We start from the raw sequence: 13,492 nt of genomic DNA, 5'->3' as shown, positions 1-13,492 counted from the left end.
GGATTACGAATAATACACATTTTCATCTGTTTCCTTGGTGGTTACTTTTCTTTATTCTCTCATGTTTGCTCTAAATCTCTTTGTTCTTTATACACACACATATATATATATATGGATAGATAGATAGATAGATAGACAGACAGACAGACAGACAGACAGACAGATAGATAGATATCCAACAGACTCTTTCATGTTGAATATAGGAGTTATATTTGAAGGTAATATTTCTTTTGATAAGATAGAGTCATCCTCACAACACACTTGTAATAAATCTCAACTTCTTAAACTTCTTAATTGGTAGGTCTGTAAAGTGCAGCTGCAGCTGCAACAAAAGAACAGGTCATTAAGTTATCTACCTAAAGAGATAGTCTTATAAAGGATTAAAAGAGTTATAAAGCCAAACTATTGAGGAGTCAAAAAAAATAAGGAATTTGTGCTTATATCCTATATTTTTTTAGTGTAACGAATATTTTAAACTAACATTTTGTGATTAACAGGAATGCCAGGCTTTCTAGAACTGGAAGGGTTTATGCTCTGGTTGGAACTCAGGTTTACCTTAAATAAGCCCACTTGACACATTCCAAGGCACAGTGGCACTAAAAGCATTTTAAATCCTGAAATATATTTTTCTGTTTTGCGTGTAACTTTAGACCATAAAAAAGGAAACTTGTAACTCTTTTTCACCCATGAAATTTCAGGCCCCAACATTAAAAGAAAAAAAAAAAAGAAAGAAATTAGTTGGCTGAACTTTGAGTTTTGAGGTTACATGCCCATATCAGAAAACTGAAGTTAGGAATTTGTGCAAAGTTAATTGCTATCATATGTTATCAGCCAGACTTAGCAAGAAAGACTGGAATAGTATTTAAATTGCTTTGTACCTTTAACCTTGGATCAACAACCCAGACAGCTGGCTACTATATCTTTGTGAACTGGACTGCTTTTCCTAGGAATAGTTTATTTTAAAACCCACTAGCAAGGCACCTGGCCTAATCTAAATCTACTTTGAAGCTTTAAATCAGCTAGTAGTTATCTTGGCGGCTGGGGAGATTCAACTATTTTCCTATGCCAACCTGAGCTGTGATATAATACAGCTTCTTGTGAAACTCAATACACCCTGACTGTGTCAAAATTATAGAGCATCTTCCTTATAATCCACAGATGTGAATATGCCCAAAAGATGGGATGTATTCAAGAGATAAACACACTACAATACAGGCAGTATGAAAGACTCCTCATATCATATACATAGTAGCAACAAGCATGCAGGGACTCAACAGAAGCAAAATACATTCTAGAGTGTTTATTCTCACAAGCCTTGCTTGAGCAATGACAGCTCATCAGAGAGTTCCTCTTCTGGTGGGCTGATATCTGAATTTCAATTGTCATCTGCTGCACCAGCAACTCTCCAGGACTTCAGCACCAGATTGAAACTGATGAGACACCACCCACATGGACTGAGCAGTTAAAGGTTCTCAGTATCTCCGGTACAAAGGCAGTCATGTGGCTTTAATTCTGTTTAGGCAAATTGTGCCATGCTACCTCAGGCTTACTGCCAGTGGCTTTCCAATACGTTACCTGGAAACAGCGATAGAATGCAGGCCTGGAAAGCAAAGGCAGAGAGAAAAATAGATGAACTGAGAGAACCAAAGCAAAACTGAGGGAAGAGCAGAACAGGAGGTAAAGTGCTGCAGCTGACTGGATGTTTTCAGTCAAGGCTGCATGGCTTCAAGTGGTTCTTGAGTTTAAAGATTTGGGTGAGAAGACAGAACAGAAAACCTAGAATTTTCAATGGCTTATATTAGAAAGTAAGCTGAAGTAATTCAGCAGATTAATAACAAAAATGGGTGGGCTAGGGTCTCTTGATTTTCTATTCTTTGTATTGTTATTCTCTTTCACAACACGTGCCCAGCACAGAAATCAAACACATGCTACACATATTCATGTTAAATCAAATAAGCACTACGTGTGTCTGATGAAATTTTTGGGAAGTGTGACACTAATATTCTAAACTATGACTAACTGAATGGGATTGGTATTTGATCTGGGAAGACCTGACGTGGGGTTTTGAATGGGAAAAGAAACTCTTTTAGAAACAAAAGGTAGTTAGACTTGCCTGTGTCCAGAAAGGCATCATGCTCATGCATTGTCCATGCAAGCAGCTCACGATAACTGGCTCTCCAGAAACAGGTACTCCCAAACCTACCCTATACTTCTTTTATGTGATCCTTTCTGGTGTGTGGGGCAAGGCCAGAGTGCTCATGTCTTTGTTTTATACTTTTGTATTCTAAACCATAACCTGGAAAAATCTAACTGTGACTTCTCCTTTTTGCCTTAGGCTTTGGCCTTGGCCCTGTCTAGTACTATACGAGGGAGCTATGTTCCCTCCCAGTAGGCAGCAAACTGAATGTGACCACACTCAGTGACCTTCAACAGTTCAGACTGCATTGGGCCAAAGCGCAGGCTGGTTTCAGTGTCTTGGCTAGGAACCATTTCCTTTTTCTTAAATGTTTACACTCACTGTGGTTTTGATGATCAAGACTGGGCCCTGGAGAGTTGCAGGGGGCTCCTGGCAAGCATGATATTTGCATCACACTACTCCAGCTTCTTGAGACCTCTCAAACATTGACGGAGGTCTTTTTTCCCTCAAGTTCCCTGTTTTTGGTTCTTAATTATTAAGGACAGAGGTCCCCAATGCCACATAAAGCATGTTTGGTGTGTGTGTCTGTATTCTCAGCAGCCAGGAGACAAAGGCAAGAAGATCAAAGGTTCAAGGTCATCCACACATACAGACTGAGTTTTAGGCCAGCCTAGGTTACATGAGACCTTATTTTTATTGTTTTGTTTTGTTTTTAAGTGGGAATGGAGGAAAAAGTAGAAGTCCAAACCATGGGACATCCTTAGAATTTCTGAAATTTGAAACTGTACAGGAATTACTTTCAAATTTGTAGTACTTGTTTGCTCTCTTGTGGCTAAATTTGAGATTACACTACAGTTTGTCTACAAAGCAAAGACTATTATAAAGTAGTTGTCTTGTAGTTGGGAGAAAATATTTGATTATAAAGCTTAAAGTTGAAAAGGAACAGTTTGAAATGGAAAATTGGTGAGTTCTTTCTGGTGTGTTTGTCTTGCTTTAGACTTTGCTCTATTTCTGGAATGATAAGCCCATGAAAAAGAGACATTATCTGAAGCAAACCAGAAAGTCTGGTAGCATTCTTACTGAGTTTAGTGATATGTGGGAGTGAGGGATGCTGGTGCAGAGAGTGGTCAAATCGGCTGTAGTTCTTGGTGGACCTGTTTTACAGTGCCTCCACATCGTTGACAGTGTGGATACCATCAGAATCATTCTGTCATGCCAAGACCTTGATAAATAAGCAGGCATTCTAATGAACACGGGCTGTAATAGTACTCAGTTTCCTTTTGCATTCTCTCATCTGTAAATCATAGTTCCAAAACTTCAAGATACTGTAATTGTGGGGAATATTTTGAAAGACTATTATATATATATAGTGTGTGTGTGTGTGTGTGTGTGTGTGTGTGTGTGTGTGTATGGGGCGTGTGTGTATGTATGGTGTGTGTGTGTGTGTGTGTGTGTGTGTGTGTGTGTGTGTGTCTTGGACAGGAACTTAGAAATTAGCACTAGTAAGAGTGAAGAACCAGCTCGGCCGTAGTGGCGCACACCTTTAATCCCAGCTCTCGGGAGGCAGAGGCAGGCAGATCTTTGTGAGTTTGAGGCCAGCCTGGTTTACAGCGCAAGATCCAGGAAAGGTGCAAAGCTACGAAGAGAAACCCTGTCTTGAAAAGCAAAAAAAAAAAAAAAAAAAAAAGTGAAGAACCAAAGCACCTTCATTTTAAGCAAGCCCCTAACCCCAGTTTGAAACAGGCCTGAGTTTTGAATTCTCAGAACTGTTGACATAAATTCCAGGAACCAGAAAGTACAAAGTCAGGATGTCAGGCATGGCCATCTGGCCATCTGGTGACGACTGATTAACCACACAATGTCCCAACCCAGAGACAGCTCAGGAAAAAGGGCTTACCAAATGACCAGGGTTAAACTGGACATGAGATAACAGCAGAATTCTGAAAAGTTCCTAGGCATGAGCTAGTCAGGATTGTACCCATACTGAAATCCCCTGATATAGTAACTTTGTGGTTTTTGCCTTTAAAAACTGTGCATCCTTAGGGAGGGGCACCTCCTCTAGCCTGTGCTGTGTTGGTGTGCTTGACGACATCCCTGCCATGGCTTGAACTGCTTCAGTAAATCTTGCTTTTATATTTCAGTGAGTTCATGTCTCTGGTGATCTCAAAACTTGGGCACAACAAAGAGAGAGTCACAGACCACATTCACATACCTATGAACAAACGTTAGCACCACCGATAACATAATGGTGAGTGTTCCAAAGGACAGACTTTGGGCAAAGGAATACCACAGTACAACATGGTATTTCATTCAGTTGGTCTTGATTATGTATATCATCTTGTTGAACTCATATTCTTTAAGAGTACTTTGATACAAAAAACACCCACCTTTTTGAATGGGTAGTATAATCTAAGCATATGGTACGTAACAATAATAAAAATGATAATGACCAGAACGATGAATTTTGGCTTTAATAGATATATTTCTAAACATTTACCAGAATTATCTCCTTAAATCCTCACAACATCCCTGCAAGGTATGTACTCATGTTATTTTATCTTTGTAGAGATGAGGGTCTTGGAGTTCAGAAAAGATAGATTTCCTTCTTAGAGGATGGTGTTAAAGTTGATGCAAATGATGCCTGACACAGACATCAACACACCTATTTCTAAAACCCAGACCCTGCTAGTAGATTCAAGCTACCAGTAGAGCATATGTGCACTGAAATTCACCCACAAGAAAGTGTGGAAGGGGAGGCATTCCAGGCACCTCAGGACCTTACCAATACAATGGAGGCATTGGTAGGTTTGAAAACTGCTTCATCCTTAAAAGATTTAAAAATCAAAATGGGAGAATAGAACAGAACCAGATGGTAATGCCAGCACCATGAAACAAAAATTACTAAGATTTCCATAGAAACAGAAAAAGCAATAATAGGCTGGTCTGACCCTTACACTCAGATCCTAAATGCAGCCAATGTGATTATCCTTCTCTAAGAGAGTTTGGAGGCTCACTGGGAGCACCTAGCCCTTTCAGGATATAGGCTTCAGGATACCCTTTTTACATAACAGGAAAGCATGAGAGTGATGGGGAAAAGTCAGGGTTTGTCCTAGAAAGAGCTGCTTCAAGATACAGTTGTACTAGTAGTGAGGTGAGTTATGAAAACAATCCATCTTGCCAGAAGGAACTCAACAGTAAAACACAGTTTGCCTGAGTATCATGAGATTCTGAGAAATGTTAGTGTGGAGCCCAGGAAAGCTCTTTGGAAACCATACTGGGAATATAAATAGAAATTTCTTCGATGTCATTCAGAAAGTGATATGCAGAGGGAACCAAATCATAGACATCGAATGTGAATTTTACATAATCAGAACTAAGCTCAAACTCCATTTCTATGACATTCTGTAACTTATTAACCTCTTTGAACCTGAGTTTTATTGTCTATAATTAATTCTACTCTACAGATTTGTTGACAGGAGGAAATTAAATGTGATACATGCACAAGGTGCTAGATAGGTAATATTTGCTTAATTTATGGTATACAATATGAGTAAGTAATATTATAGCTGGCCTAGAATAACAGTGCAGCCAGGTGGCGGTGGCACATGCACCTTTAATCCCAGCACTTGGGAAGCAGAGCCAGGCAGATCTCAGTGAATTCAAGGCCAGCCAGGTCTATAGAGTGAGATCCAGGACAGGCACCAAAACTACACACACACACACACAAAAACCTGTCTTGAAAAACAAACAGAAGGAGGAGAAGGAGGAGGAGGAGGAGGAGGAGGAGGAAGACTAACAGTGCAGCTGAGAAGATGGGGTTAAAGAAGCAGGCAGAGGAGGAAGGAAACAGGAATGGTAGTGGACCAGGAAGGAGGCACTTCATCAATGAGAATAGAGCAAGAAAACCATCTTGAAATTTCATAAGATGATATAAGGTGAGAATTTAAACAGGGCACAGTTACAGGAGCTTGAGCCTAATGAAATCTGGCCTATATATATGATGCCATAGAAAATATGTGTGTTGATAGGTATCCTAGTTCCATGTCCAATGGTGTGATAAAATATCCCAGCAACAAGAAATTTAGGGAAGGAAATGTTTTATTCAGCTTAAAATTCTAGGTTACTGTCCATCAGAGAACTCACAGAAACACATCATATCCACAATTAATTGCTCTGTGATATATTTTTTTCTGTAAACTTTAAATTATTCTGAAATAAAACATCTGCTTTTAATGGCAAAATGTAGATCAGTTGATAGTGGTCTGAACTGGGGAATTGCCAATAAAAATATAACTAGTCAAAATTTTGGAAAGTGGTTCTTCGCTGGCTGGGTTAATTTGTTTATTGTAAGAAGAGGCCCTTTGAGAGAAAAGAGGCAGAACAATGATTAGCAGGAGCAAGACACATACTAAGGTCCTCTGTCTCCATAGGCCATTAGAACTACAGCCTCTCGTCTATCAGAGAGACCATCCTAACTCATTTGCAGGGATAATCCTGGAACAGGGCACAGTGATAGAAGAGGAACCAGAAGGACGGAGACAAAACATACATTTGAAAAGCAATGACTGGTTTTGTAAAAAGTCCTTGAAAGGCCTGGGAGGAAGGGTGACTCCATGGGGGTCATTTTTAAATGATGCTTTCAAAGGAAATGGGGATGTCCAGAAAAGAAGAGTTGACAGTAAGGTTAGACAAACTTGCTTTAGGTACCAGTGAAGTGATTTCGGGACACTTAGTAAAAATGCTCACAGTAGAGCAAGGCCAGGTAGAGTCTGGAAACACATACTGTGCATCAAGGGTGCGAGAAAGATCCTGGGATTCATTGGTAAAGTGCAAGAGGTTGGTCAGGAGTGCCAGGGCCTGAAGGGGATCTCCTCCTTCTCATATTTACGCTCTAGCTGTACTTGCTCCCTGCCCCTCCTGTGTTTTCTTATTTAAAATTTAGTAACTTAGTAGTTGATCTTTGCCCTTAGATATACATTATAATCTTTAACTTCTGATTTTTTTTGGCATCTAGATAGCATATGAATTCCTTTCTTTCTAATAGGCATTTGTATTTCACAATTGGAATGCTTCCCCCTTCTTCCTGCTTTGAACTTAGTTAATCATTGCTGAAGAGGATCCATGAGGGAACAGAGCATCTGGAATGAGGGACTGGGGCTCTACAGCGAAAAGCTGGCTGGAAAGCTATCACAGGTGTTTTGTGTCTGATGCAGGTGACTTCCACCTGTGCCATTCAGAAGAGAAGATTCTGGAGATTCATGACCTCCTCCAGAATGAATCTCAGCTGAACTATTGCTCAAAAGCCTAAAAGCTTAACCAGCTCTAGTTCCTGGTTTTCATGCCTTATATACCTTTCTGCTTTCTGACATCACTTCCTGGGATTAAAGGTGTGAGTCACCATGCCTGGCTGTTTCCAGTGTGGCTTTGAACTCACAGAGATCCAGGCAGATCTCTGCCTCTGGAATGCTAGGATTAAAGGTGTGTGTACCACCATTTTCTGGCCTCTGTATCTAGTGGCTGTTCTAATCTCTGAACCCAGATAAGTTTATTAGGGTGCACAATATTTTGGGGAACATAACGTCACCGCACACACATATATGACCAAATGGATTCTACCAAGAGTAACATTGCATTGCATTTGGAGAAAAGTTGTGATTTTAGTCATTAAAAAATGATCCCAAATCCATGTTTAAAAAGTTCCATTGTAACTTTTATTGATATCAGTCACTATAATTAATTGATTTCCTTCATGATGGGTAAGCTGTTTAGCAATATTTTCATTTATCAAAAAACTAAGAATAAGTGAAAATATTGGTAAACATGACTCAATATCAAAAACTGTCATGGAGCCTGTGAAAATTTAAGCATCTCATTCGAAGGTGCTTAAAATAGATATAACCAGGAAACTGGGGGTGATAGAATAATGTGAACTTATAAAACATAGAACATGTTGGGGTTGGAGAGATGCCTCAGTCATTAAGAATACTTTCTACTCTTGCAGAGGACCCTGGTTCTATCCCTAGCATCCACAAAGTAGTTCAGAGCTTTTTTTTTTTTTAACTCCAGTCCCAGGGGATCTGACTCCCTCTTCTGGACTTTAAGTATAACAGACATATATACATATATATGCAGTCAAAGCACTCATACAAGTAAAAGTAACTTTTTTTAATCAGGTATATTGTCAATGACAATAAAAGATTAGGAAATTTGGTTCCTGAAATCTCAGTCAGTATTCTAATAATGTCATTAAGTTCAATTTTATGTAAGTTCAGCTTGATCTCTGTGGCCAGAAATGAGATAATTGAAATCTTTGTGCCTCTGTTTCCTTCCCCATAACATGGGAATAAAAGTGTCATAGTGATTAACATATGGAAGTGAAGTACCACAGAGTGGTTGAATTTTCAGCAGTCATAGTTATATTTGGAAGGATGATGAGAATAAGGCAGTGGATATAAATATCACAAAGTAATAACTTTATAAAGTGCTATGAGAGACAAGGAAGTAAAAAAAAAAAATTACTGATCCAATCAACTGCCCAGATATCCTTCTAAGATTTAGAAGACAGGCCTATTAAAAATCTCTGGGGCTAGTTCCAGAACATGGAGGGAGACAAAACCAAGTACATTTAATAAAAATGATGAGGTGGGGAATATGTTTCAAAGGGCAGGAGAGCTCACCTCATAAATATGATACCTTAGATAAGATCTCCTGAACTCACATAAAAAGTTGAGTGTGATTACACAAGTTCATTACATCCAGCACTACTGTTACAGGGTTGGGGGGTATGGGGGTGTGGGCAGAGATAGGACAATTGCTGGGGTTTACTGGTCAACCAGCCTAGATGTAAAGAGTGAAACTGCAGGGCAGAAACTGATAGAGCAGGGCACCTGAAGTTCGCCTCTGAACTCTACAGGTATATGCATGAACATTCATTCCTCTGTGTGTGTGTGTGTGTCTCTCTCTCTGTGTGCATGTGCATGTGCGTGTGCGTGTGTGTGTGTGTGTGTGTGTGTGTGTGTGTGTGTGTGAGAGAGAGAGAGAGAGAGAGAGAGAGAGAGAGAGAGAGAGAGAGTCTAAACAGTTATAAAGTTCCTTGAATAAAAAAAAAAAACTAAGTTGTGTTACAGGAGAACCTGTTTCAAAAAACAAGCATGAAAAAGACTTGGATATGTCAAGGGCATCATCAAATGTGAGATCAAACACCTTAGGCTTGATGTCTCTCTTTTCCTTACATGGGAAACCTTTGTACAGGGTGTGAAACTCAACAGGTACCTTCCCAACATTCTCATTCCAGCAAGTGTTATCAGCATCCATTAAACAGTTCTCCTAAGTGTTGTTATCATTCTCTGTTTATGTACATAATCAGTCCTTGCATCAGTGGGGAATAGGTCATGTCATATTTGAGTTCCCAATGTACACCAAGAGGTAAGAAAGGGGAAGAGATTTCTACAAGGCTAGACAATGTAAGCATTCTAAACATGATCAAGATTGAACACAAGAATATCAATTGGGGTTGTTCCAGTCAAAGCCTGTACAATCCTCCAAGATAAACAACTGTTACTCTGTCCAGACAATGAGCATAGGATGACGAAATACATTGCTCCAACTCATGGAAGAAGGATCATATTACTACCAGTCAGCAATTGTAATTTCAGAATAAATATCATTACGCAATACTTATGTACACATTCTAAGTCTACTCTCCTACCAAATATATACATTTTGATGTATGTTTTTGTCCCTGAGGGAAGAGTGTCACCCCACAGGTAAAACAGTAGACTTAGTCTTGAAACCAGGCCTGCCTTGACTTCTGTGCAGACTTTCTTCACAGCCTTCCACATGATGCCACTAAAAGGCCATTCCCGTCCCAATTTTGTGGCCAATTTCTAACCAGAACTGTGTCCCATATTGTACCATTTGGAATCACAAGATTACTTGGGAATTACTGCAGTGAAGTGTTTTCCAAGGCACAGGTGGGGACTGGTGAGTTATGAGTCAGTATAGAATCAAAATACAAAGTCATAATGAAATTGATTTTTCTTTCTTCATGATTTTACCTATCAATCCATCATAATATTATATAATTATATACAATATATAAAATATAATATATATATTGCTTTGGATTCAAAGAGTGTTAAAATCACTGTCAAGACTCTAGAATTAGCAAGCCTAAATCAGAATGCTGTTACTACTGCTAGTATTACTTAAAGGATGCCTAGGACAAGATCCTAGAGGACTCCCTTCCCCACACTATAGACCTTCCCTTACTTTGTTGGATCAAAAGAAATAATCCTTCTCTGGAGGGTGAACTCTCCTTAACAGTGGCTATTGAAACTTTCTTGCTAGCAATATGGCACTACAAGAGATGAAAGACAAGAATTTTACTGATTCAAATACTTCACAGTGGCAGAAAACTCATCCATGTCCTAAACATGCAAATGAGAGTTTACAGGCAGAAGAAAACATTTTATTCTATCAAGACTTTAATGAATAAACTGCCAAATGAACCAAGAATGGAACACCATGTGGAAAAGACTGAAAACAATGAATGAACAAGACATAAACTTTGGTCTTTGGAAAAAATCAGAATACTTACATTTTACTGAATGCATATTTTCAGCAAATATTTATTTAATGCCCAACATTTTGCAGGTACTTTGCTAGCAAATATTTATTTAATGCCCAACATTTTGCAGGTACTTTGCTAGGTGCTAAGCCAAAACAACCATATTTCTCCCCTAAAAGCAAAACATATTTTCTAGCAGTCATATAAGGAGATATAGATTTTAAATTATTTTTAAGTTGTTACATGTGTGAATTTTTTCTGTCTGCATGCATGTCTGTATACCACATGCATTCCTGAGGCATGCAAGACTAGAAGTCTTCAGGTTCACTAAAACTGGTTACTGATGTTTATGTGGAGCAATATGGGTTCTGGGAATCTAATCTAGGCCCTTTGGAAGAGCAGCAAGTACTCTTAAATTCTTAAATTCACCTCTCAAGCCCATAGAATTAAAATTATTTTAAGTGACATGAAGAATACCATGACCATTAATGTAAAAGAAGGGTAAGGTTAAGGAGGATTCAGGAAAAGAGAAAAGGGAACATTTCATGAGAAAATATTCATTAACACATCTTAAAGTTTGAATGAAGGCGTTTATGTTTCACTTTTCATCCAGGGAGAACACAGAAATGACCAACATGGCTGGGAATATTAAGAAGGATGCCATCCAGAGGTAAAGCAAGAGAAGTAGAAAGAAATCTAAGTCCATTCCAAGGATCTTGAAGAATGAAAAACTGGAAAGAAGTATGGTCATAGTTGCATTCCACGGAAACTGTTGCATGGACAGAGCGTTGAAGAAAGAAGACACGAGAAAACACCTAGAGGAATTAATTGGGGGCAAGCCAAAGTGGATATGGTAATGTCATCTAAGATGCAATAGTAGACATGGTTGGAAGTGTGTATAAGTTTTGGTCATTAAACCAAGAGAGAGAGAAAGAGAGACAGACACACACACAGAGAGAGAATGGTGAGAAAAAAAATCGCAGACTTTTTTTGGCAATTGGTAAAGGAATCATCAAGATGAACAGTAAGGATTTGTTTGAGTAATCAATTTGAAATAAAAAAGAAACAGTGAGGAAAATGAAGAAAAATTCTAAGTGTTTAAAATAATAGCACAGGACATGCTACATTTGAGGTGCCTATAGGATGTCCTGAGAAAGATATCAAACTTCATATCCCCAAATTTTCCCATTCATAAAAATCAATACCCTCACAATGTCCTGCATGCCCCTTCATGACTCAGGATCTTACTGTTTTCTTAGTATCATGCCCCACATATCTCTCTCATTTCCCTCAAAGTGGGTTGTCATGCTCAATGATGGTGAACACATCAACTGGTTCTTGCCTCAGAGCCTACCCTGAACTTTCTCTCTGCCTGGGATGGATATTCATATCTTTACCTATAGTTCAGTTCCTTACTTCCTTCTGTTTGGATGCCACTTGGTCATCAATGCCTTTTCTTACCACTTTGTCATGAGTATCCCCACTTTCCATTAACATCTCCTTACTCCTCTCCATAAATTTGTCATAATCTTATTTTTATAACCTTTTATTATTGCCTATTGTCTCTCTCCCTCAACTAAAATGTATGGACGCTCCATGAGATGCAGAGTTCTGTGTCATTTGTATCCAGTGATATACACCAAAAGATGGGTAGTGTTTAACAATTCTGAAGACTTGAAGAAGGTCTGAGAATTTACCCTACTGGTTAGCTGAAACATTAGCCAGTAACCATTTGGGGATGTTGAAATAAGCCAGGCACCAAGGTCAGGCAAATGACTTAATTATTTTGTAATAATAGCTAATGTGTCAGTATTTGTAACAAAGTCCAATTTCCCAAAGATGATGTAAGGCAGACCATATGACATCTCTGCAGAAAGTGTCCTGTGCTGTGAGTAAAGGACACCTAACTTAAAGAAAAAATAATAAGTCATTTTAAGGAGCAATAACTCCACCTTAGTGCTGCTCTGAAATATGTTCTTTATTATTCTAGACAGTAAAAGAAAAAACTTACCTTTCATAACAAAGGAAGACATTACTTCATATGTCAAGACTGTTTGCTATACAAACATCCTGAAAAAGATAGCCTGAAATAAAGTAATGAGTATCTCTAGTCACAAGACTAGCAGGAACTTTAAAGGAAATAGAGAAGTACCACCGTGCATGGTACTCAGTACGTATCAGTTAATGAGGGATCAATCCTGTGAGTTACTTATTACTGTTACATCAATTTTCAAATGCATAAATTGAGACAATAAGAAAGTGAATCAGTTTTCTAGAGGCATGCAGCTACTCTGGTAAGCACACACAGCCCAAAGACAGGGAACTGAGGAGACCAGAAGACAGGGAACTGAGTTCTCTTTATCTTTTACCCCACCCTGCTGTCAGCCTGTCAAGCATTAAGGAGACTAAAGAGAGAAATGGGGAAAAACAAAAAAAACAGGAATGGAAGAATGGAAAGAAAAGAATGGAGAGTGCCTTTGAGCTCTCCACTTTTGCTCATCCCTCATTCATTCAGAACTACAGAGGAGACAGGACTTTTGATCTCACCTGCAGATAGGAAAACCAGGCTCAGGGAAGCAGGGAGCATTTTTCAAAACCTGAAAGGATGTCAGGAATCAAGCTAACTAGCTTTCCCTGGAGAATTTGGTTCCAGCCTTTCCTACTCAGATGTTTACTACTCAGATAACATTTCCCCAGCCTGACAGGCTCACAGAGTCAATCAATAACCAAGGATACATATTATACAGCACAGTGGGTGGGGCCTGTGCTGCCATCTGTCTATAAGA

The sequence above is a fragment of the Onychomys torridus genome, chromosome 13, assembly GCF_903995425.1.
Source record: "Onychomys torridus chromosome 13, mOncTor1.1, whole genome shotgun sequence".
Classification (NCBI taxonomy): Eukaryota; Metazoa; Chordata; class Mammalia; order Rodentia; family Cricetidae; genus Onychomys; species Onychomys torridus.
The sequence above is the reverse complement of the archived record's forward strand: the minus strand, read 5'-3'. Positions refer to the sequence as shown.